The sequence below is a fragment of the Tursiops truncatus genome, chromosome 10, assembly GCF_011762595.2.
Source record: "Tursiops truncatus isolate mTurTru1 chromosome 10, mTurTru1.mat.Y, whole genome shotgun sequence".
Taxonomy (NCBI): Eukaryota; Metazoa; Chordata; class Mammalia; order Artiodactyla; family Delphinidae; genus Tursiops; species Tursiops truncatus.
Genome location: NC_047043.1, coordinates 12,154,387 through 12,179,493, shown reverse-complemented (window position 1 = coordinate 12,179,493; position 25,107 = coordinate 12,154,387). Strand labels below are relative to the sequence as shown.

Sequence of the window (25,107 nt, the reverse complement as noted above, 5' to 3'; positions counted from 1 at the left end):
GTGTTAGTTTCTGCTTTATAACAAAGTGAATCAGTTATACATATACATATGTCTTCCCTCTTGCGTCTCCTTCCCTCCCACCCTCCCTATCCCACCCCTCCAGGCTGTCACAAAGCACTGAGCCAATATCCCTGTGCCATGCGGCTGCTTCCCACTAGCTATCTACCTTACTACGTTTGTTAGTGTGTGTATGTCCATAACTTTCTCTCGCCCTGTCACAGCTCACCCTTCCCCCTCCCCATATCCTCAAGTCCGTTCTCCAGTAGGTCTGTGTCTTTATTCCTGTCTTACCCCTAGGTTCTTCATGACATTTTTTTTCTTAAATTCCATATATATGTGTTAGCATACGGTATTTGTCTTTTTCTTTCTGACTTACTTCACTCTGTATGACAGACTCTAGGTCCATCCACCTCATTACAAATAGCTCAATTTCGTTTCTTTTTATGGCTGAGTAATATTCCATTGTATATATGTGCCACATCTTCTTTATCCATTCATCCGATGATGGGCACTTAGGTTGTTTCCATCTCCGGGCTATTGTAAATAGAGCTGCAATGAACATTTTGGTACATGACTCTTTTTGAATTATGGTTTTCTCAGGGTATATGCCCAGTAGTGGGATTGCTGGGTCATATGGTGGTTCTATTTTTAGTTTTTTAAGGAACCTCCATACTGTTCTCCATAGTGGCTGTATCAATTTACATTCCCACCAGCAGTGCAAGAGGGTTCCCTTTTCTCCACACCCTCTCCAGCATTTATTGTTTGTAGATTTTTTGATCATGCCCATTCTGACTGGTGTGAGGTGACACCTCATTGTAGTTTTGATTTGCATTTCTCTAATGATTAGTGATGTCAAGCATCTTTTGCCATACCTTTTGGAATGCCTACAAAATGGTGGTGGGAACAGTAGGGTCTATATTTGAAGTTCAGTCAAAACTTGTGGAATAGAAGAATGACAATGGTGCGTCAGTTCTACTGGCTTACCTATCTGTAGAGCTGTTGTATTCCTATTTTGGAATAGTCATTAGTGTTTGGAATTCTGGTGGCTGCCAGGAAATTGTACAGCAAGGCTTAAAGGAAGAGCAGAATTTTACCCTTGAAGGATGTATCCCTGGTACATGTTTTAAGGAAAGATAAACCTGAGAAAGTCTCTCCTTCCCATGATCTGGGCAGAAGGCTCATGTGAAGAATACATGCTTTCAGCTGAGAGAGACCAAAAATCTGTTAGATTTTAAAAATAAATTTGATTGTGTGACTCACATTTAAGCTCACTCCACCAGATTTTGGACTCCTTCTGTGTATCTTGATATCAGCGGGAAATAGGGAATTTTAAATAATACCAAAAAAAATACCTAAGAGTCAAAGAAAAAAGCCCAAGCCAGCAAGACAGAGGAACTGATGGAAACTAGGTGCCCTGAACACACGAGGAAGAGGCAGCAGCACCCCTGCAGCCCAGTTCTCTCCCAGGGAGGCCTAGTATGTCACCCATGTGGACGGTGGGCCCTTCCAAGTGCCCTGGCATCTGGCCTTGTGCTCCTTCCCAATGAGGCCCAGACACCATCTCCTCATAAAGCTGGATCAACCCAGGAAAACATCAACAACTCTTTTTCAGTCTATAATCTCAGGTGACACTCTTTAGGAATGCCTACTTTCTATCTTGTTGTTACTGACATGTCCTTTGTGAGAGGTGAGATCCATGATTGGTCTACATTGGATCACCCTTTTTCATTTCCCAAGGCTGCCTTTACAAAGTACCACACAGAGAGTGCCTTAAACCATAGACATTTATTCTCTCACCGTTCTGGAGGCTGGAAGTCTGAGATCAAGGTACTGGCAGGGCCATGCTCCCTCTGAAGGCACCAGGGAAGAATCTAATCTAGATCTCCAAGCTTCTAAGAGTTCCTTGGCTTATGCAGCATAACTCCAGTCTTCACATGGCGCTTCCCAGTATGTGTATCTGTGTCTAAATTTTCCCTTTTCATAAGGACACCTGTCATACTGAATTAGGGTCTAACCTACTCAAGTATCACCTTGTTTTAATTTAGCTAATTATATCTGCAATAGACCTATTTCCAAATAAGGTCACATTCTGAGGCACTGAGGGTTAGGACTTCAACACATAAATTGGGGGTTGGGGGTGGTATAAATTCAATCTGTAACAAGAACATTTAATTAATTTATTTATTTAAAAAATTTTTAGGTTGGGTAGAACATTTAATTTATTTCCTGGTATAAGAAATCATTTATCTTTAATTTTAAAAAAATTTTTATACTATTTTTAAAGATTACTTTCCATTTAGAGTTATTACAGATTGTTGGCTATATTCCCTGTGTTGTACAATACATCCTTGAGCCTACCTTACACCCAGTAGTTTGCACCTGCCACTCCCCCTCCCCTATGTTGCCCCTCTTCCCCCACTGGTAACAACTGGTTTGTTCTCTATGTCTGTGAGTCTGCTTCTTTTTTGTTACATTCACTAGTTTGTTGTATTTTTTAGATTCCACATATAAGTGATATCATACAATATTTGTCTTTCTCCATCTGACTTATTTCACTTAGCATAATGCCCCCCAAGTCCATCCATGTTCCTCCAAGTGGCATTATTTCATTCTTTTTATGGCTGAGTAGTATTCCATTGTATATATTGTACCACATCTTCTTTATCCGTTCGTCTGTTGATGGACATTTAGATTGTTTCCATATCTTGGCAATTGTAAATAATGCTGCTATGAACACTGGGGTGCATGTATCTTTTTGAATTAGTGTTTTTGTTTTTTTCAGATATGTACCCAGGAATGGAACTGTTAGTTCATATGGTAGTTCTCTTTTTACTTTTTGAGAAACCTCCATACTGTTTTCCACAGTGGCCGTGCCCATTTACATTTCCACCAACAGTGCATGAGGTCTCCCTTTCTTCCACATCCTCGCCAACATTTGTTATCTGGTTCTTATTGATGACCGCCATTCTGACAGGTGTGTGGTGATATCTCATTGTGGTTTTGATTTACATTTCCCTGATGAGTAGCAAAGTTGAGCATCTTTTTAAATACGTGTTGGTCATCTGCATTTCCTCTTTGGAAAAATGTCTCTTCAGCTCTTCTGCCCATTTTTTATTTGGGTTGTTTGCTCTTTTGATATTGAGTTGTATGAACTGTTTATATATGTTGGATATTACTCCCTTATCAGTCAAAGCATTTGCAAATAAGTTCATAAGAAAACACCACATAATGAAAATATTGGAGTTCTGTTGTTTTGTTTTTTGTTTTTTGTTTTTGCGGTACACGAGCCTCTCACTGTTGTGGCCTCTCCCGTTGCGGAGCACAGGCTCCGGACACATAGGCTCAGCGGCCATGGTTCATGGGCCCAGCCGCTCCGCGGCATGTGGGATCTTCCCGGACCGGGGCACGAACCCATGTCCCCTGTATCGGCAGGCGGACTCTCAACCACTGCGCCACCAGGGAAGCCCGGGGTTCTGTTTTACAGAGAATAAATATGGTGTAAGGTCCTAGTAGTAAGGCAGAAGGGAAGTCCAGGTTCTAGGGTATTAGTAAGACTACAACAGTTAGTCCCCACTCCCTCTACCCCTGGGTAAAGGCAACAAACTTCATCAGCATCTTTAACAAAAAGAGAGGGTTAAATCGTACTTTTGAAACAGGGTCTAAGCACAAGTCAGCAAACAACGGCCTGTGGACCAAATCTGGCTCTCCATCTGTTTTTGTTAATAAAGTTTTATTGAAACACAGCCCTGCCCATTTGTTTACATATCCTCTATGGCTGCTTTTGCACAACATCAACAGCGTGGAGTAGCTGCAATAAAGACTGTGTGACCCACAAAGCCTGAAACATTTACTATGTGGTGCTTTACAGAAAAACTTTGCCAACATCTGGGCTAGCACAAGGCAGTGCTCAGGAAAACAGCCATCCTAGAGAAAAGGAAAATTCTAAGGAAGTAACACAGCATAGCTATTAGAGATTATCCAAGGCCTAGGGACCAGTGTGAAAGGTTATATAAAGTTCACCAGGGTCGGACTACCTCCTCACGCAGGCTGAGCAAACTCCTAAAAGGCCAGCCTTGGGGAACAAGTATCCCAAGATATCAAAACCCTATGTTCTCTCTCTCTGTCTCCAATGATAAAAGGTCAATATTCTACCTTCCCTCAAGGCAAGGCCAGCAACAAAACCTTTTCACCCATGGGATTTAGTGTCTAATAAAACAAATCACCTCATTGGGAAGAGTAACCTGGCTCTTTAGTCTTGGTTTCTTCCTTGAAATTTTAACTCCTATGTGCTCTAGGGCAGTAGTTCCCAATCACTGAGGCTGGTCTTCGAGGAGCTTTCTCCAGCCCCTTGTGAAACAAGGAAAGTAACGTGGGTCTTTCACAGCACTATTTTATTCCATTCACAATGCCATCCTTTATTCTGGACTCTGTGCTCCCCCTTTGGGGTTCGAAGATGCCCCCATCCTGTATGAACTGATGGTGAAAGTGGTTGGTAGCTGGTGTATTTATTTATTCTCTCATGCCCTCACTTGACCAAAGAGAAAGTTGCCAGCCCAACTTACTTTTGAAAATTTTTCCTGAAGATTTACAAGCCCTAAGTGGTAAACATCTGGGACACATTACTCTGGCAAGGGCCCCTGATAGCTCAGCTTTCCCGCACGAGGCACCTGCCATCAAGAATTGGTGCTCTCGGGTGACTTACCTCCAGCAAATGCGGATGGTACCCCCGGCCCTCTGCTCCAGAATGGCCACTTGGCTCCCTTCCGTGTGGTCACACTGTCTGCTCGAAAGTCACAGAAACCCAACTGGGCTTAGCCTAAGCAAAAGAAGGAAAACGTTGGCTCATAAAATCCAGCTGCTGAAGGGACAGGAGGGGGTTGGCCCCAGGGCTCACATGACCCAGGGTCTCTAGCCCCCCGTGACCACCTTCTCCATTTCTTTCCCCTCTTTCTCTGTACTCCATCATTATTTCCTCATGAACAAGGGCACTTTAAGCAGCTCCAGGCTTCCCTCTCTACAGCTTTGGAAGCAGAGGAAAAATGGTAGGTTTTGGTCAGCTCTGGTTGAAAAATCCCAGAGAGACACTGTGATCAGCCTGCCTTGGATTACATGCCTGCCCCCAGCCAAAGGATGCTTGGGGCCCAGAAGCCTCGTGGCTCCCTCCATCACTCCCTAAGGTCTCTACTCAAATGTTCCCTTGTCAGCGAGGCCATCCCTGGCTACTCCATCTAAAATTGTACTCCTCATCGCCCCCCCTCAAAAAAATTCCTATTTCCCCTTACCCTGCTCTATTTTTTCCCTTAGTTGTGTATCATCTCCTAACATATAATTTACTAATTTGTTTACTGTCTGGCTCCTCCCACTAGAATGCAAGTCCCATGAAACAGGGATCATTGTTTTGTTTACTATATCCCAGTGTCTACAACAGTGCCTGGCATACAGAGGTTCAATGAATATTTGCTTATGGAACAAACAAATGAATGGCCTTGATTGTTAGTCTCCCCTTACTAGACTATAATTCTCCCATTAAAGTGGGAATTTTTAAATCTGTTTTGTTTTAATTGACAAATCCCAGTGCCTAGAATAGTGCCTGACACCTAGAGGACCCTCACTGAATATTTGTTGACTTGAATCAGTGAATCGCTGTGACTGTGGAGATGGTCCAGTCATAGCCCTCCATCTCCACTGGCTACACAGCTTTATTGATTCATTTCCCAGAAGTGGAGTTCCATTGTGCTTCATAAATATCCACTGTGCTTTCCTAACTTGGAGTGAGGTGAACTTGAATTTGACATTCTAATGCTGTATAAGGTTATAGCCGGGTACAAAGCAATAAAATATGTCTGTCCACATGAATCACAGTACAGTGAGGATGGATACAATTGAGCCAGAGCTGACAACTGCACTTGACATAAAACACCAGGTTTTAAAGAAGTTCTTTAATCTTTCAGGCACTCCTATAACTTGCCAGGATCCTTCTGCACTTTTCTTAACCTTACATTTCAAGAAAAATGCAGGTTTCGATTGATAAGCGCTATTCAAGGCACGTTACACTACGCTGGATACGTATTAGCTTTCATCCCTTATGTTACAGACATTACAGTTCTGTTTGATTTTTTAATATCTCCATAAGCAAACCTTCTATTAAACCAAACCTTTGCTCTCCCCCTACTCTGAATGTCTCCCTGTGACCTATTACCATGGAGATGATCACATACATCTCATTTAATTATGTAAACAGCAGACAGTTCTGTCCATCTTAATCTCACAAATAGGCAGTTTCATTTTTCCCTTTTCTGCTGTAAGTTTTCATCTTGGGTGAATTTAGAGCACTTGCTTGAGGACTCAGATGTTTCAAGTCAACAATGAAATTAAATTTCTCTTGATGAATTAACTAGACTCCTTCTAATTCAATATTCAATTAATTCGAATGTAGAAGAGATCATCTTTTACAAACTGGAACCCAAATTCACAAAGAGATCAGAGTTTCCATTTCAATTTAATTATCTGAAACTTAGAAGTGCCTTATTAGAGTCAAGATGACAAAAAATACATATTTTTAAAATAAGAGGTATTCCCTGGAAATAAAATCTGGAGAATATTAGGTGGCTGTCATAATAGCTGTTAAATGCAGCCAAACAACTCAAAATATCTCTTTCTTATTCATTTATGAGTAGGGTTGCCAGATAAAATACAATACTTAGGACGTACTCTTACTTAAAAATTAATTGTAGTTTGTCTGAAATTCACATTTAACTGAGTATTCTGTGTTTTTATTTGCTAAATATGGCAACCCTATTTTTGAGACACAGTTGGCCATCAAATACTGCATACGCCATTCAAATTTTTCCTCGTTACCAGGAAAAACTAAGGAGTCTGTATTAGGAGAAAAGGGAGAGATGTCACTCAGGAACCGGTGGGTCTGCTGGGGGATCAGAGACCCAGCTCAGATCCTGGATGTTGGTTTCTCAACACAACATAGAACCGCTAAAATTTGGGGTAGCAGCTAAAGACCCTATATCCAGTTTCATGCAGGATAGGAGTGGAGAAAATAGTTGTAATTAAGACCTAGTGGCCAAGTGGTCCTTTCATGATATGGAGCTGTTTTCTAATGTACATTGTAACTCTTTTAATGTTGGTAAAGGAAATACCACAAAATTCTCTTGGGCTTGTGCTTCTGATAAGCTTTGGAGTAGAGTCCAGAGAACAGAGTTCTAGCCCCTACACTGTAACTAACTCACTGGGTGGGCTTGAGGACATTACTGGCATTTTGTGCCCCCCTTTGAGCCTCCTTTTACAGTTTTTTCCATGAAATGGGAAAGATACTGACCCTGTCAAACTTGTGTTGCCGTTGTTCTCAAATAAGATTGTATATGATTGTATAAGATGGTATAAATTACATGACTGTTATACAGAGCATGCAAACATCACATGAACACAAGGTCTTATTGTTATTATTGCCCCTTTGTTGATTCCAAAGGTTGTTCAGTCCTGTGTGTGACAGGAAAGACCAGTTAGGGCGGGAGTGTGGTGGGCTGCCTGTCAGAACTGAAAGACCCCGTGCGTTAACATTCGACCCTTCCCACCGGGAGCTGAGACAAAGAGGTCTTGGGTGTTAGCAAGGCAAGCACAATATCACAGGAGCAACAGCACAGCCTGCTCTGGGACAGTTCTCCCCGGTGGCCATGGGACTAACAGCTGCCATCCTCCCCAGGAAATCCTGTCTGCGGAGTCACCGAATTGCACCTCAGCAGGGCCTGTCAAAGTAATTCCAGTCACTGCAGTGAAACCAGATCCCTTTTCACTGATGAAGTCGCTAGTTGCCATTCTGAGGCCAGGAAACAATAGGTTATAGCCCTTCACATAACCAGTATCCTAGCCAGTGGCTCCTAAAAAAGGAGGTGGGGCAAGGGAGAGAAATGTTCTGTTTCAAGGTTTTATAAGTAATTTCTCTGTGTGCGCAAAGGACCTGAAGGGAGGCCAAGAAAGAGAAGGACTTCCCAGCTGAAACTTGAACTCAGGAGTCTTTGTGGCCTTTGTCGTTTGGGGCTAGCGTGCTGGCTAGAGTCCCGGTTAAATTCTGAATATTGATAAGAGACATTGAGAGCAGCTCAGCTAGCCCCTCAGAACCCTCTGCTTCCATGTCATTTGCCTTCCTTCCTTATTTTCTCTTTCTTTATACACCTTTAGTCACAATGGGGAGCTGGGAAAAGTATATATACATCAGCACACGTTGTGTGAAATCTTGTTGCTTAACTTCACTTGAATAAAATGAAACATTTTAATGGCTCTCCTTAAAAAAAAACCTCCACTTAAGAAAATTAGGTTGATTTTATTTCTGCGTGGTCCTTATCTTCCCTTCTGGGTCTGTAGCTCTCAATAAAATGATTCCCTACCTTTGCCCTAAATAGTGTATTTTATAATTCAAATTCAAAATATTCACATTTCCCTTTCAGTTACAATTATTTTTAAAATTCCACTTTGGTAGTCACTGGCAATCTGTAAAATTGTCTTTTCTATAAAATTAGATTTTTGTTTCTAGATATATTACATGTAGATATAGACTGGAAAACTGACATTAATTTCAACTCATGATAATCTATCTTGAGTTACATATTCCTTTAAAAAATCTTTATTGTGGTAAAATGCACATAAAACTTACCATCTTAACTGTTTTTAATTGAACAGATCACATTGTGTACAGTCAATCTCCAGAACTTTTTTCATCTTGAAAAACTGAAACTCGATACCCACAAAATAACTCCCCCTTTGCCCCTCCCCGCAGCCCCTTATCTCTTCTAAGTACCCTATATATGTGAAATCATAAAGTATTTGTCTTTTTGTGACTGGCTTTTTTCACTTAGCGTAATGTCTTCAAGTTTCATCCATGTTGTAATGTGTGGCAGAATTTCCTTCCTTTTTATAAGACTGAATAATATTCCATTGTATGTGTATGCCATATTTTGTTTATTCATTCATCTGTCACTAGACACTTGGGTTGCTTCTACCTTTTGGCTATTGTAAATAATGCTGCTATAAATATGGGTGTAGAAATATCTCATTGAGACCCTGATTTCAGTTCCTTTGGGTATATACCCAGAAGTAGAATTGCTGGATCATATGGTAATTCTACTCTTAATATTTTGAGGAAATGCAATGCTGTTTTCCACAGCACCTGCATCATTTTACATTCCCACCAACAGTGCACAAGGGTTCCAGTTTCTCCACATCCTTGCCAACATTTGCTATTTACTGTTGTAATTTTTTTTAGTAGTGGCCATCATGAAGGATGGATGGATGTGAGGTGGTATCTCACTATGGCTTTGATTTGAATTTCCTTTATGATCAGTGATGTTGAGCATCTTTTCAGGAATTTGTTAGCCATTTGTATATCTTCTTTGGAGAAATGTCAATCAAGTCCTTTGCAATTTTTTTTTTTTAGCATCTTTATTATAAAGTACAGTTGCTTTACAATGGTGTGTTAGTTTCTGCTGTATAACAAAGTGAGTCAGCTGTACGTATATATATATCCCCATATCTCCTCCCTCTTGCATCTCCCTCCCACCATCCCTATGCCACCCCTCCAGGTGGTCACAAAGCACGGAGCTGATCTCCCTGTGCTATGCGGCTGCTTCCCACTAGCTATCTATTTTACATTTGGTAGTGGATATATCTCCATACCACTCTCTCACTTCGTTCCAGCTTACCCTTCCCCCTCCCCATGTCCTCAAGTCCATTCTCTACATCTGCTTCTTTATTCCTGTCCTGCCCCTAGGTTCTTCAGAACCTTTTTTTTAGATTCCATATATATGTGTTAGCATACGGTATTTGTTTTTCTCTTTCTGACTTAATTCACTCTGTATGACAGTCTCTAGGTCCAGCCACCTCACTGCAAATAACTCAGTTTTGTTTCTCTTTATGGCTGAGTAATATTCCATTGTGCATATGTGCCACATCTTCTTTATCCATTCATCTGTTGATGGACACTTAGGTTGCTTCCATGTCCTGGCTATTGTAAATAGAGCTGCAGTGAACATTGTGGTACATGACTCTTTTTGAATTATGTTTTTCTCAGGGTATATGCCCAGTAGTGGGATTGCTTGGTCATATGGTAGTTTTATTTTTAGTTTTTTAAGGAACCTCCGTACTGTTCTCCATTAGTGGCTGTACCAATTTACATTCCCACCAACAGTGCAAGAGGGTTCCCTTTTCTCCACACCCTCTCCAGCATTTATTGTTTGTAGATTTTTTTTTTTTTTTTTTTGCGGTACGCAGGCCTCTCACTGTTGTGGCCTCTCACATTGCGGAGCACAGGCTCTGGACCCGCAGGCTCAGCGGCCATGGCTCACGGGCCCAACCTCTCCACGGCATGTGGGATCCTCCAGAACTGGGGCATGAACCCATGTCCCCTGCATTGGCAGGCGAACTCTCAACAACTGTGCCACCAGGGAAGCCCTGTTGGTAGACTTTTTGATGATGGCCATTCTGACCAGTGTGAGATGATACCTCATTGTGGTTTTGATTTGCATTTCTCTAACGGTTAGTGATGTTGAGCATCCTTTCATGTGTTTGTTGGGAATCTGTATATCTTCTTCCGAGAAATATCGATTCAGGTCTTCTGCCCATTTTTGGATTGGGTTGTTTGTTTTTTTGATATTGAGCTGCATGAGCTGCTTGTATATTTGGAGATTAATCCTTTGTCAGTTGCTTCATTTGCAAATATTTTCTCCCATTCTGAGGGTTGTCTTTCATCTTGTTTATGGTTTCCTTTGCTGTGCAAAAGCTTTTAAGTTTCATTAGGTCCCATTTGTTTATTTTTGTTTTTATTTCCATTTCTCTAGGAGGTGGGTCAAAAAGGATCTTGCTGTGATTTATGTCAGAGTGTTCTGCCTATGTTTTCCTCTAAGAGTTTTACAGTGTCTGGCCTTACATTTAGGTCTTTAATCAATTTTGAGTTTATTTTTGTATACAGTTTTAGGGAGTGTTCAAATTTCATTCTTTTACATGTAGCTGTCCAATTTTCCCAACACCACTTATTGAAGAGGCTGTCTTTTCTTCACTATGTATTCTCGCCCCCTTTATCAAAGATAAGGTGACCATATGTACGTGGGTTTATCTCTGGGCTTTCTATTCTGTTCCATGATCTATATTTCTGTTTTTGTGCCAGTACCATACTGTCTTGATTATTGTAGCTTTGTAGTATAGTCTGAAGTCCGGGAGCCTGATTCCTCCAGCTCTGTTTTTCTTTCTCAAGATTGCTTTGGCTATTCGGGGTCTGTTGTGTTTCCTTACAAATTGTGAAATTTTTGATCTAGTTCTGTGAAAAATGCCATTGGTACTTTGATAGGGATTGCATTGAATCTGTAGATTGCTTTAGGTAATGTAGTCATTTTCACAATGTTAATTCTTCCAATCCAAGAACATGGTATATCTCTCCATCTATTTGTATCATCTTTAATTTCTTTTATCAGTGTCTTATAGTTTTCTGCATACAGATTTTTGTCTCCTTAGGTGGGTTTATTCCTAGGTATTTTATTCTTTTTATTGCAGTGGTAAATGGGAGTGTTTCCCATTAATTTCTCTTTCAGATTTTTCATCATTAGTGTATAGGAATGCAAGAGATTTCTGCACACTAATTTTGTATTCTGCTACTTTACCAAATTTATTGATTACCTCTAGTAGTTTTCTGGTGGCATCTTTAGGATTCTCTATGTATAGTACCATGTCATCTGCAAACAGTGACAGGTTTACTTCTTCTTTTCCAATTTGGATTCCTTTATTTCTTTTTCTTCTCTGATTGCTGTGGCTAAAACTTCCAAAACTATGTTGAATAACAGTGGTGAGAGTGGGCAACCTTGTCCTGTTCCTGATCTTAGTGGAAATGGTTTCACTTTTTCACCATTGAGAAAGACGTTGGCTGTGGGTTTGTCATACATGGCCTTTGTTATGTTGAGGTAAGTTCCATACTTTCTGGAGGGTTTTTATCAAAAACGGGTGTTGAATTTTGTGAAAAGCTTTTTCGGCATCTACTGAGATGATCATATGGTTTTTCTCCTTCAATTCGTTAATATTTTGTATCACATTGATTGATTTGCATATATTGAAGAATCCTTGCATTCCTGGGATAAATTCCACTTGATCATGGTGTATGATCCTTTTAATGTGTTGTTGGATTCTGTTTGCTAGTATTTTGTTGAGGATTTTTGCATCTATGTTCATCCGTGATATTGGCCTATAGTTTTCTTTTTTGTGTGACATCTTTTTCTGGTTTTGGTATCAGGGTGATGGTGGCCTCGTAGAATGAGTTTGGGAGTGTTCCCCCCTCTGCTATAGTTTGGAAGAGTTTGAGAAGGATAGGTGTTAGCTCTTCTCTCAATGTTTGATAGAATTCACCTGTGAAGCCATCTGGTCCTGAGCTTTTGTTTGTTGGAAGATTTTTAATCAGTTTGAATTCCAGTGCTTGTGACTGGTCTGTTTATATTTTCTATTTCTTCCTGGTTCTGTCTCAGAAGGTTGTGCTTTTCTAAGAATGTGTCCATGTCTTCCAGGTTGTCCATTTTATTGGCGTATGGTTACTTGTAGTAATCTCTCATGATCCTTTGTATTTCTGCAGTGTCAGTTGTTACTTCTCCTTTTTCATTTCTAATTCTATTGATTTGAGTCTTTTTCCTTTTTCTCTTGATGAGTCTGGCTAATGGTTTATTAATTTTGTTTATCTTCTCCAAGAACGAGCTTTTAGTTTTATTCGTCTTTGCTATCATTTCCTTCATTTCTTTTTCATTTATTTCTGATCTGATCTTTATGTTTTCTTTCCTTCTGCTAACTTTGGGGTTTTTTTTGTTCTTCTTTCTCTAATTGTTTTAGGTGTAAGTTTAGGTTGTTTATTCGAGATGTTTCTTGTTTCTTGAGGTAGGATTGTATTGCTATAAATTCCCTCTTAGAAGTGCTTTTGCTGCAGCCCATAGGTTTTGGGTCATTGTGTTTTCATTGTCATTTGTCTCTAGGTATTTTTTGATTTCCTCTTTGATTTCTTCAGTGATCTCTTGGTTATTTAGTAATGTACTGTTTAGCCTCCATACGTTTGTGTTTTTTACAGATTTTTTCCTGTAATTGATATCTTGATAAGACTTCAATTTTCTTAAATTTACCAGGTCTTGATTTGTGACCCAAGATATGATCTATCCTGGAGAATGTTCCATGAGCACTTGAGAAGAAAGTGTATTCTGTTGTTTTTGGATGGAATGTCCTATAAATATCAGTTAATTCCATCTTGTTTAATATGTCATTTAAAGCTTGTGTTTCCTTATTTATTTTCATTTTGGATGATCTGTCCATTGGTGAAAGTGGGGTGTTAATGTCCCCTACTATTATTGTGTTACTGTTGATTTCCCCTTTTATGGCTGTTAGCATTTGCCCTATGTGTTGAGGTGCTCCTATGTTGGGTGCGTAAATATTTACAATTGTTATATCTGCTTCTTGGTTTGATCCCTTGATCATTGTGTAGTGTCCTTCTTTGTCTCTTGTCATAATCTTTATTTTAAAGGCTATTTTTTCTGATATGAGAATTGCTACTCCAGCTTTCTTTTGATTTCCATTTGCATGGAATATCTCTTTCCATCCCCTCACTTGCAGTCTGTATGTGTCCCTAGGTCTGAAGCAGGTCTCTTGTAGACAGCATATATGCAGGTCTTGTTTTTGTATCCATTCAGTCAGTCTATGTCTTTTGGTTGGAGCATTTAATCCATTTACTTTTAAGGTAATTATCAATATGTATGTTCCTATTACCATTTTCTTAATTTTGGGGGGTTTGTTTTTGTAGGTCTTTTCCTCCTCTTGTATTTCTTGCCTAGAGAAGTTCCTTTAGCATTTGTTGTAAAGCTGGTTTGGTGGTGCTGAATTCTCTTAGCTTTTGCTTGTCTGTAAAGGTTTCAATTTCTCCATCGAATCTGAATGAGATCCTTGCTGGGTAGAGTAATCTTGGTTGTAGGTTTTCCCTTTCATCACTTTAAATATGTCCTGCCACTCACTTCTGGCTTGCAGAGTTTCTGCTGAAAAATCAGCTGTTAACTTTATGGGGATTCTGTTGTATGTTATTTGTTGCTTTTCCCTTGCTGCTTTTAATATTTTTTTTTTGTATTTAAGTTTTGATAGTTTGATTAATATGTGTCTTGGCATGTTTCTCCTTGGATTTATCCTGTATGGGACTCTCTGCGCGTCCTGGACTTGATTGACTATTTCCTTTCCCATATTAGGGAAGTTTTCAACTATAATCTCTTCACATATTTTCTCAGCCCTTTCTTTTTCTCTTCCTCTTCTTGGACCTGTATAATTAGAATGTTGGTGCATTTAATGTTATCCCAGAGGTCTCTGAGACTGTCTTCAAATCTTTTCTTTCTTTTTTCTTTATTATGCCCTGTGGTAGTTATTTCCACTATTTTATCTTCCAGGTCACTTATCTGTTCTTCTGCCTCAGTTTTTCTGGTATTGATTCCTTCTAGAGAATTTTTAATATTATTTATTGTGTTGTTCATCATTGTTTGTTTGCTCTTTGGTTCTTCTAGGTCCTCATTAAACGTTTCTTGTATTTCCTCTATTCTGTTTCCTAGATTTTGGATCATCTTTACTATCATTACTCTGAATTCTTTTTCAGGTAGACTGCCTATTTCCTCTTCATTTCTTTGGTCTGGTGGGTTTTTACCTTGCTCCTTCATCTGTTGTGTATTTCTCTGTCTTCTCATTTTGCTTAACGTACTCTGTTTAGGGTCTCTGTTTCACAGGCCGCAGGTTCATAGTTCCCGTTGTTTTTGGTGTCTGTCCCCCGTGGGTAAGGTTGGTTCAGTGAATTGTGTAGGCTTCCTGGTGGAGAGCACTGGTGCCTGTGTTCTGGTGGAGAGACTGGATCTTGTCTTTATGCTGGGCAGGATCACGTCTGGTGGTGTGTTTTTGGGTGTCTGTGAACTTATGATTTTAGGCAGCCTCTCTGCTAATAGGCGGGGTTGTGTTCCTGTCTTGCTAGTTGTTTGGCATGGGGTGTCCAGCACTGGAGCTTGCTGGTTGTTGAGTGGAGCTGTCTTAGCATTGAGATAAGAGGTAGGAGAGCTCTTGCTGATTGATATTACGAGTGGCTGGGAGGTCTCTGGTAGACCAATGTCCTGAACATGGCTCTCCCACCTCAAAGGCTCAGGCCTGACATGTGGGCGGAGCACCAAGACCCTGTCAGCCACATGGCCCAAGTCTGTAGTTGCCCCCAAAGTCCACTGCCTCATTTTTGTGATGGTTCATTGTCTATTCAGATATTCCACAGATGCAAGGTACATCAAGTTGATTGTGGAGATTTAATCTGCTGCTTCTGAGGCTCACAGAGAAATTTCCCTTTCTCTTCTTTGTTCACACAGCTCCTGGGGTTCAGCTTTGTGTTTGGCCCCGGCTCTGCTTGTAGGTCGCCCTCTGGTGTCTGTTCTTCACCCAGACAGGAGGGTGTTAAATGAGCGGCTGATTCTGGGGCTCTGGCTCACTCAGGCTGGGGGAGGGATGGGTACGGAGTGCGGGGCAAGCCTGCGGCAGCAGAGGCTGGCATGACGTTACAACAGCCTGACATGCGTGGTTTGTTCTTCCGGGGAAGTTGTCCCTGGATCCCGGGACCCTGGCAGTGGCGGGCTGCACAGGCTCCCAGAGGAGAGGTGTGGAGGGTGACCTGTGCTCGCACACAGGCTTCTTGGTGGCTGCAGCAGCAGACTTAGCATTTCATGCCGTTCTCTGGTGTCCGTGCTGATAGCTGTGGTGCACGCCTGTCTCTGGAGCTTGTTTAGGCAGTGCTCTGAATCCACTCTCCTCACGCACCACAAAACAATGGTCTCTTGACTCTTCGGCAGGTCCAGACTTTTCCCGGACTCCCTCCCAGTTAGCTGTGGCACACTAGCCCCCATCAGGCTGTGTTCACACAACCAACCCCAGTCCTCTCCCTGGGATCTGACCTCTGAAGCCCTAGCCTCAGCTCCCAGCCCGCTTTGCCACTTTTTAATCAGGTTTTTATTTGTTGTTGTTGAGTTGTAGGAGTTTTTTATATATTCTGGATATTAACCCCTTATCAGAAATATGATTTACATTTTCTCCCATTTTATAGGTTGCCTTTTCACTCTGATTGTGTCCTTGATGCATACAAGTTATCAATTTTGATGTACATGCATTTCTTTTAAAGAGGAAAAAATTAACATATGTTACATATCTATATATCTATATATCTATCTCTCTCTATATATATACATTTCCAATCAAAGATACACTGACTACACACATACACACCCAGACACACAATTCTAGTTTAAGATAGGCTGACATAAGAAACTTCAGTGTTAGTCTTTCTAAGATATTTCTGAAATATCTTTTAACCATAAATGATCAATTCTTAGGATTATATTCACCATAGGATATATATCAATGAGTGTTATGCTTTCAAAGAGGAAATTCCAGGAAACTAGGAGAAGCCCAACCGTTTTTCCAAATTCCTTCCCTTATACACAGTTGGCAGCTTCACCCTTAGGCTCAAGACATAATTCCTGGTTAATATGAAAACGTACCCAGAAGGTCTAATACTTGAGTGCTGTTCTCAATCAGCATAAATGAGGCACTGAAGAGCAGGTTCTTTTCACGAGGTAGAAGGAAGGAAGCAGGGCATGAACAACCAAGGAGTTGAGGAAGAACTGAAATACAAGGCCATTAGGATGAAAACTGAGAGTAAGAGCCCCTACTTACATGGTAGTTACAACATGCCAGGCCTTGTTCTGCGTGCCTAGTGTGCATTAACTTGAGATACATACAAGTGTTTCTATTTTATAAATGAGAAAATGGAGACATGAGATTAAGGAACTTGTGTAAGTTCCCACAGGTAGTAAGTGGCTGAGCCAGGCTTCAGAGGGATCTAGCATGAGCGAGTGTAATCATTATGCTCCCAAATGCACCTGACCCCTCCTGGATGCAGCCCTTGTGCCTCCCCAGCCGTTCACTGGAGGCGCCTCTAGAGCTGAGATGTAGTTCTCCCAGAAATGATCTCATACACACAAACGGAAAGCATCCGAACCAAGATACTTAGGCCATCCTTTAAGTAACAGTTAGTCCACCTACTGCCTTCGTTTCCTGGGGCCAGATTTCCCCCGTATCATTCTCCCTCTATTTGATTATATCATAGGAGGTTACCTGCGGAGGCCCTGATTTAAGTGCCTAGAGAAAGCTGACTGTACTGAGTGCCCATGAGGCACGAGACACACACATTACTACTCATGTCATCCTCCCAACCTCCCTGCAAGGCCTTGCTTTACCTTCACAGGGAAGGAAAATGAGGCTCGGGAACAATAAAAGACTTATCCCAAATCTCACAGTCGGTGGATGGAGGGAGCAGGAGTGCAGCTCAAAACCGCGACCTGCTGCCTCCCCACCTCCACGCCGGGGGCTCTGAGGACCTCTCCCAGGGTCTCATCTGCTGAAGGGCAGCCCAGCATGCTCTCCCTGATGTAGACCTTTGGAACCTCAGCCACCCAAAGGCTAAACACCCCTCGTCCTTGTTACCCCTCTCGCTAGGCTCTGTACTCATCTTCAGAGCCGACTTTGTGGACTTCCTCCCCGCAGGTGCTCAGGGCTCTTGCTGTCAGAGACGGATGTGTGTCTCACACAGAAGCTGGCATCACAACACAACCTGCTTCCCTGTGATCCAGCTCCGGGTGCAACCTCCACCCTCACTTCTCCTCACTCCCTGACTCCACAGGTGGGTCTGCTGGTACACGTCCTCCACTGCTACACACACACACACCACATACATATCAGTGACACACATGTAAACACACACTTCTCACATACTACACATACATACCCTCACCATACATACACACGCCACACACCACACACACACACACTCACTTATACCTTTACACCTCAGGGACACACAGACCTCATACACTACACATACATCCCCCCTCACACACACATACATCTCATACCACACACACTTCATAACCACACACAAGTCACAAACACACACCTATGTATACCTCATACACAAACCCACATATACACCTCAGACACACACATAAACATATACACATATACCTCACATACTACACACACACACACACACACACACACACCCCTCACAAACCCACCCCACATATATGTAGGACAGGAAAAAAAAATTTTTGTCTGTACTCTTAGGTTCCAGGGCTGGGATCTATGAATTAAACTGACAAAAGACAGGTTAACAAGAGAAATGGTTTATTACATATGTATACAGTGACCTTCATAGAAAAATAGTGAAGCAGTTAGACCCAAGGGCTTTATATATCACTTTAACAAAGAGCAATAAATTTGTGTAGAAGTGACAAGACAAAGGGAAAGGGGTTTAGACTTTAGGGGCAGTGAATTGTGGGAAGGTAAATAAGCGGGGAAAACTAATAAAATGGGGAAGATAAGGGTTAGTTAGTAAGGTTCTGTTTATGAGACTCATCTCAGTGTTGTTTCCATGATAAGCTTCACTCTCCCTTCGTGGGATGAGAGAGGGGAGGGGAGACCCCTTCACGAAGGGGATTTTACGCTCTGCTTTCAGGTAGAGAGGAGGAGGGCAGAGGGTTTTTCCTGTGGCTCCTTCTTCTCAGTTGCCTTTAGCTCAAAATAATTCTTACGCCACATGGGGTAATATATTCTGATCCCCTTTATATACATTTCAAAGACACACATGTAAACATGCACATGTGCCTCACATACTGCACACACAGTCAGCCCTCCATATCCATGGGTTCCACATCCACGGATTCAACCAACCACAGATCAAAAATATTTGGGAAAAAAAAATTCTAGAAAGTTCCAAAAAGCAAAACTTAAATTTGCCACACACTGGCAACACTTCACATAGTATTTACGTTGTATTTACAACTATTTAAATAGCATCTACATTGCGTTAGGTATCGTAAGTAATCTGGAGATGAGTATACCGGAGGATGTATGTAGGTTATATGCAAATACTGTGCCATTCTATGTAAGGGAGCTGAACATCCTTGGATTTGGGTATCCATGGTGGGAATCCATCCCCTGAGGATGCCGAGGGATAACTGTACATGCCCACCTCATACACTCAGACATCTCCCACCACACACACCACGCCACACTCAAACACACACACACAGCCCTATACTTCACGTCATACACACACCCCGCACGTACACCTCAGAGACACACACATAAAACTACATACATATACCGCACATACTAAACACACACACACACATACCTCACACAGCTCACACACATGTATACCTCACGTGCTGCACACACACCACACACCGTATGCACGCTCCGCCCACTCACTCTCCCTTCGTCCTATGAGATCTGCCTCCCTCGTGAAGCCTGTCCTGATACCGCCAGCACAAGTCTAAACCAGGAGACTCTCTAGGGGTCCCATGCCCGGCCCATCATCTCCTCATTGTTGGTGTCCGTCTTCTCCAGCAGAAGATTGGCTTCTGGTGTCTCGAGCCTGTGTCTGATCCACATTTCCACCACCCACCCCTGCACTAGGCATAGCACCCAGCACTTCAGAATCTCAGCAGATATTTCTGGGATGAAAATTTGCTAGCAATTCCTGTGATAAAGAGCCCACTGGATTAGTAAGACAGCATAGCCTACTAATTCCAGACTGTCTGGGTCCAAATACTAATCATTATAAGCTGATGCTTAACCTCAGAACAGTTTGCTAATCTGTGAAGTGGAGAAGATGTCAACAGCAACTAGCTCTCGCTGGCTGGCTGGGAAGATTCAGAGAGGTTTTACACTTAGGTAGTACTATGTACATTAGTTCTAAACAAATAACGTTATCAATCGTTACACTGGGGATGTAAAGCCACACAGCTCCGTTAGATAAAGCCAACCCCGATATCTGGTCTAACCAGGCAAGATGCCGATTCTGCCACCTTCCTGGGCCCCTCTCTTATCTCAAGCAGACAGGTGTTGCAAGCACAATGGATTCGAGAAAAGTGACTCTCAATCAGGTCTAACTAGGCTGGGCATCTCTGATCCCAGGTATATTAATAAACAGATCTGCCATCTAGCTCAGATCCCCCAAAACATGGGTGTTCCTGTTTATAGATGTAGTCTTTGTTCTAAATCCATGCCAGTGCCCGGTTAGTATTTCTGACAGACTGGTTCTTTCTATTAGGTGACTTTCTGAATAAATGAAAAACATTTCCGTGTGGTCTGCCTGTCACAATTTTTTTTTCTATTCTTTAATTGGTAACACTTTCTGACCTCTCCAACTCCTGTTTGTTTCCTAGCAAGGTGAAGATTTTATTTCTTCCCTATTAAAATTTCCTTCTGAGTCAAAATGGGTATATTGGGGAAAAAAATCTAGCTAAGGGAAAGGGTAAGAGCAGAAAAACATACAATTCTGTGAGTTAAAATAAGAGTGGTTCAGGTCTGTCAAGATGCCGGCAGGAGCTGGACTGGGTTGGCAGTCCTGACAGCCCTCCCACCGGGTCTGCACAGACCTCCTCATGGGACGGCTGCCTCCTCTGAGACCAGTGTCCAAAACCCCCATGTGGCAATTCCATCCACTGCAAATGCTGCATATTACAGTGCATTAGAGAAATGGAGAAATGTCACGATTTTGTTGCTGAAAGACTAGGTGGGAACAGGGGCGGGGAGACCAGTATGAGTGCAGTTCCACTTTAACTCACTGGAAGTAGATTTCATGCCACTTCCTTCTCCTGAACGTGCTGGCTTGGCGTTTCAGGCCACCCCGGGCACAGCTCATCATCCCTGATTCAACGACATTGCTCGCTAGTTCACTGAACCTGAAGGATTGGCCTGAGAAAAATTGGCGGTGGGTGGGATTATTTCTGGGGGCCACTTATATTCCATCGAGGTTACAAAGCCACCAGGAAAGCTGCCTGGGGCTCAGGTCCCCCCTGGTTGATGCTTCCAGAGGTGCTCTGCACATATCAGACACTTGGATTGCTGTACTTTGTGAAATGCTTTAACACAAAGAACAAGGTATGCTAAGCACCAAGGATGACGCTGTGGCAGATCTCATAGCAGCTGACATCATCCAGATCTTTCAGACAGGGGAGCTGAGTTATAGGCTGGTTTAGGTCACTGCCCAGGTTAGTTAGTCAACCATGTATCCATCAGACTCCTATGTGACTGTGGTAGTCTGCAAGGGCTGCTGTAACAAGTTACCACGAACTGGGTAGCTTAAAACAACAGACATTTATTCTCTCAGAGTTCTGGAGGCCAGAGGTCTGAAATCAAGGTATCAGCTGGGTGGGTTGCTGGGATCCCCAGTAAGGGCTCCGAGGGAAGATCTGGCCAGGTCTCTCTCCTAGCTTCTGTGAAATAAAAAATGTTGCCTGCTGTATGAGTAAACAAAGGCTGTTGCAGCCATCAAGTCACTACAGGCACCCCAGATGGTGAGCCCTGAGGGGACTCAGGATGGAGAAAAGCAGGATACTGGCCCTGGATAGTTAAGGTGCATTTCAAAGGAATGATTTCCAAGCGCCCAGGTTCTTGCATCTTCCCCATACATATTGAAGTGTTAAAATCATTAACTTGAGGGCTTCCCTGGTAGCACAGTGGTTGAGAGTCTGCCTGCCGATGCAGGGGACGCAGGTTCCTACCCCAGTCCGGGAAGATCCCACATGCTGCAGAGCAGCTGGGTCCGTGAGCCATGGCCGTTGAGCCTGCACGTCCGGAGCCTGTGCTCCGCAAAGGGAGAGGCCACAACAGTGAGAGGCCTGCGTACCGCAAAAAAAAAAATCATTAACTTGAGATATCTGGTTTTCTTTAATTAACAGTAATCTTTTGAAGTTCCAACTCCCTGGTCTTTGTTGCAAAAACTCTTAGATATCCTGGCTCCTCCCTGACCTCTTCGGAGCCTCTCTCAGAGCTATCTGAGAGGCTGCATCCCAGGCTTAAGCCCTCCACTTTGTCCGCCAAATAAAACATAATTCTCAACTTTTATGTTGTGCATTTTTTCCGTCCACACTTCCGGTGGTCGCCAGCAGTCCCTGGTGTCACTCAGCTTTAGCAGCAGAGCTACAGTGTTCCGTCTTCACATGGCGTGTCTTCCCGGGGTGTATCCCCTGTGTGTGTCCCAATTTCCCTCCTTTTGCGAGGACACCAGCCACTGCATTTAGGGCTCACCTTAAAGCTTTTCCTGGTCACCTTCCCATAACCAGCCTCCTCCACACTCCTCTCTCTTTCATCTTTAGCCAAAGGTGGTATTTCAGCCTAAATTCTAAGCCACCTCTGAGAGTTAATCACTATTCTCTGGGTATCTCCCATGTATACAGAAAGTATACATGATAATAAACTTCTGTTGGTTTATTCTCTTGTGAATCTGTCTTTGGTTACAGGGGCCCCACCTAAGAACTTAGAAGGACTGAAGGAAACCCATGTTTTCCTCCCCTACAACCTCATCTTAAATGAATTAATAGATTCTACAAAGACCTTGTTTCTAAATAAGGTCATATTCACAGCTTCCAGACCGGCATGAATTTTGGAGGACACTGTGCAACCCTACAGTAACCTTAACCCCATTTACCCTTTTCCAGCCTCAGTTTCTTTATCTGTACCTCAAAGAGTTCCTGGGAGGATGAAGTGAGAAGACCCATAAAAAGGGCTTTGCCCTGGCTTAGGCAGTCAGTGGATGTTGGTTACGCCTGTTGCTAACACGTCCTCATCAACACTATTGTTACCGAACCAGGATCACTTATGCCCGATGTGCAGCAAGCCAAAACACTGAGACACCACGGTTTGCATCAAAGAGAGGGTTTATTCTCAAGGCAGCCAAGCAAAGACATGAGAGAACAAACCTCAAATCCACTTCCCCAAAGGTGAAGGGCTCAGAGTCTTCATGGGATAAAGAATAAGCACGGCGGTCCGGTCTGAGGCATGGGGACAGGGGGAGCGGAGCGTGGGGAAAGGTGATTGGAAAAGGTGAGGTAATCGTTGTTCTGAGCAGGCGTAATGAGCTACAGGTCTTCCCATGTTCAAAAGGTCACCAAGTGGACACTTGCACATGCCCAGTTGAAGGGTCGTGGTCCTCTGTAGTCTTAACCAGCTCAGCTCAAACTAGACACAGCTGACTCCAAGTTCCTGGAAAACACCTCAAACACCTCATTGTTAAGGCTTCTTGCCGCTGGGAGGACATGCAAACCTTCTGTGGAAACAATTAAAACGACCTTGATTAGTGAAGGCAGGTTACAGGTGAAATGGATTTACCTAATGATTACCCACGGTTTCACCATCCTCAGCATCACCACCTTCGTCTTCTTCAGCCACTGGGGTTACAGGAGCTGTGAGAGACACAAAGAACAGCACACAGCCTCTGCTCTCAAGGGGCCTACGGTTCTAGCTGAGGATGCTACTCTAGCATGCCTAAAATGCTAGAGTGCTAAGCTCTACGGTGCCAACTAGAACGGCCAAGGAAGAGGACGCCAGAGTGGAAGTGGTCTGAATGGACAGCACAGAAGGTGCCCCACGCGAGTGAGCTTTTAAAGGCGTCTCAGGGGCAACCTGGGCCCCTGCGGAGCCACGACCCACTGCCTGCAAGGAGCACCTCTTCATTCCTACCCCACGGAACCAAGTCAAAGGCACAAAGTCACATGGTCGGTGGCAGCCACATGCCTTATGACGGAGGGAGTCTGGACTCCCGATTCTGAGAGGCATTCACTTCTCCCTTGGAGAAGTACATTTCTGACTGAAATCACATTGTCTGCAATTTTGGTGAAAATTCTTTGAGATTTGGGGTTCACGGGGGCTCCCAGGGGACCTCCTTTACTTACCTTAAAGCTTCAAAGAACATCAATCCCACAATGGGTGGGACTCATCCTAGTGTTTACTGAAAAGAAAAATGCACAACCCTGAAGTTGAGAATTATGTTCTATTTGGTGGTCTTTCTGAGGACTTCAGCCCAGGAGGTAGCCTTGCAGGTAGCTCTGAGGGACTAAGAAGAGGTGAGGGAGGAGCAGGGTAAATAGGAGTTTCTGCCACAAAAACCAGGGAGTCAGGACATCAGAAGATGACTGTTGAAGAAATCAGACATCTCAAGTTAATGTATAGGAAGGTGCAAGAGTCTGGGCTCATTGAAATCATTCCTTTGATAGGCACCTTAACTATTGAGGGGCAGTATCCTGCTTTTCTCCATCCTGAATCCCCTCAGGGTGCACAGTTGGGCGGCTGCAGTGGCTGAGGGCTTGAGGGCTGCAACATCCTTTGTTGACTGATGTGGCAGGAGACATTTTTGGTCCACACCTTCTAAATTTGCAATGCCTGTGCAATACTAGCTGTGATGGGAAACCTGTAAAACTTGTTATCAGAATGCTTATCCCACCACTGGAAAGCCTGAGCTGTTGTTGAGGAGCTCAGCAATACAAAAGGCCAAGGGTCAAGAATATGTATTGCTAAAACCACACTTTGGAGCACTCAGCGGTTCTTGAATTAACAGTGCAATTGGCCCTTCCTCTGCTCTAGCCCTTCCATCTGGAGAGACCTTGGAAAACCAGCGCCATTGTCAATCCTTGAGCGTATGCTTCTGAAGTGTTCTGCTGAGGCAATTGTCTTTCTTTCATCTGCCGAGGGTCTTGCCTTTCATGTGAGTATCACAAATAAGATGAATCCTGTTCGTCAGTAAGGGCTAGAAGGCAAAATTATTCCTCTAGTAATGGATTCCCTGGGCTGAAATAATCTGATTGGCTTTCTTTGATATGAAATGAGAGATAAATTGATTCATGTAAATGTGTTTCCCTTTGAAGAGTACTCCGATGCACTGAGTTGGGGCAAAACATGATACATTCGGTGGTGGTGTAGCAGAAGGTTATATCCTTAAAAGTCAGATGTGAGTTGGCCATTGGGACTTCACAATACAAAAGGGGGCTGGGTTCATAGAGCAGGTCACCAAAGCTTTCATACATCCAGTGCATCTTTATTGAACCTAATAATCTAGCCCAAATTCTTGGTCCTCTAAGAAGAGGCCAAATGTATAATGATAATATTGCCAGAATTTTCTAGAAGGGTTCAGGTATTAACTCCTTGCTACTGAATGGCCAGGTCATAGATCCTGATGTTCACCTT

General features: G+C 42.8%; 1 long non-coding RNA gene across 1 annotated transcript in view; it reads left to right on the top strand.

Annotated features, from left to right (window-relative positions):
- The window catches only part of LOC141279633 (uncharacterized), a 93,347-nt gene extending 68,737 nt beyond the window's left edge, over positions 1–24,610 (top strand). Inside the window, exon 3 of the long non-coding RNA XR_012334214.1 lies at positions 24,508–24,610. This is a non-coding gene — a long non-coding RNA (uncharacterized lncRNA). The remainder of the gene's footprint in view (positions 1–24,507) is intronic.
- Positions 24,611–25,107: the final 497 nt, after the last annotated feature.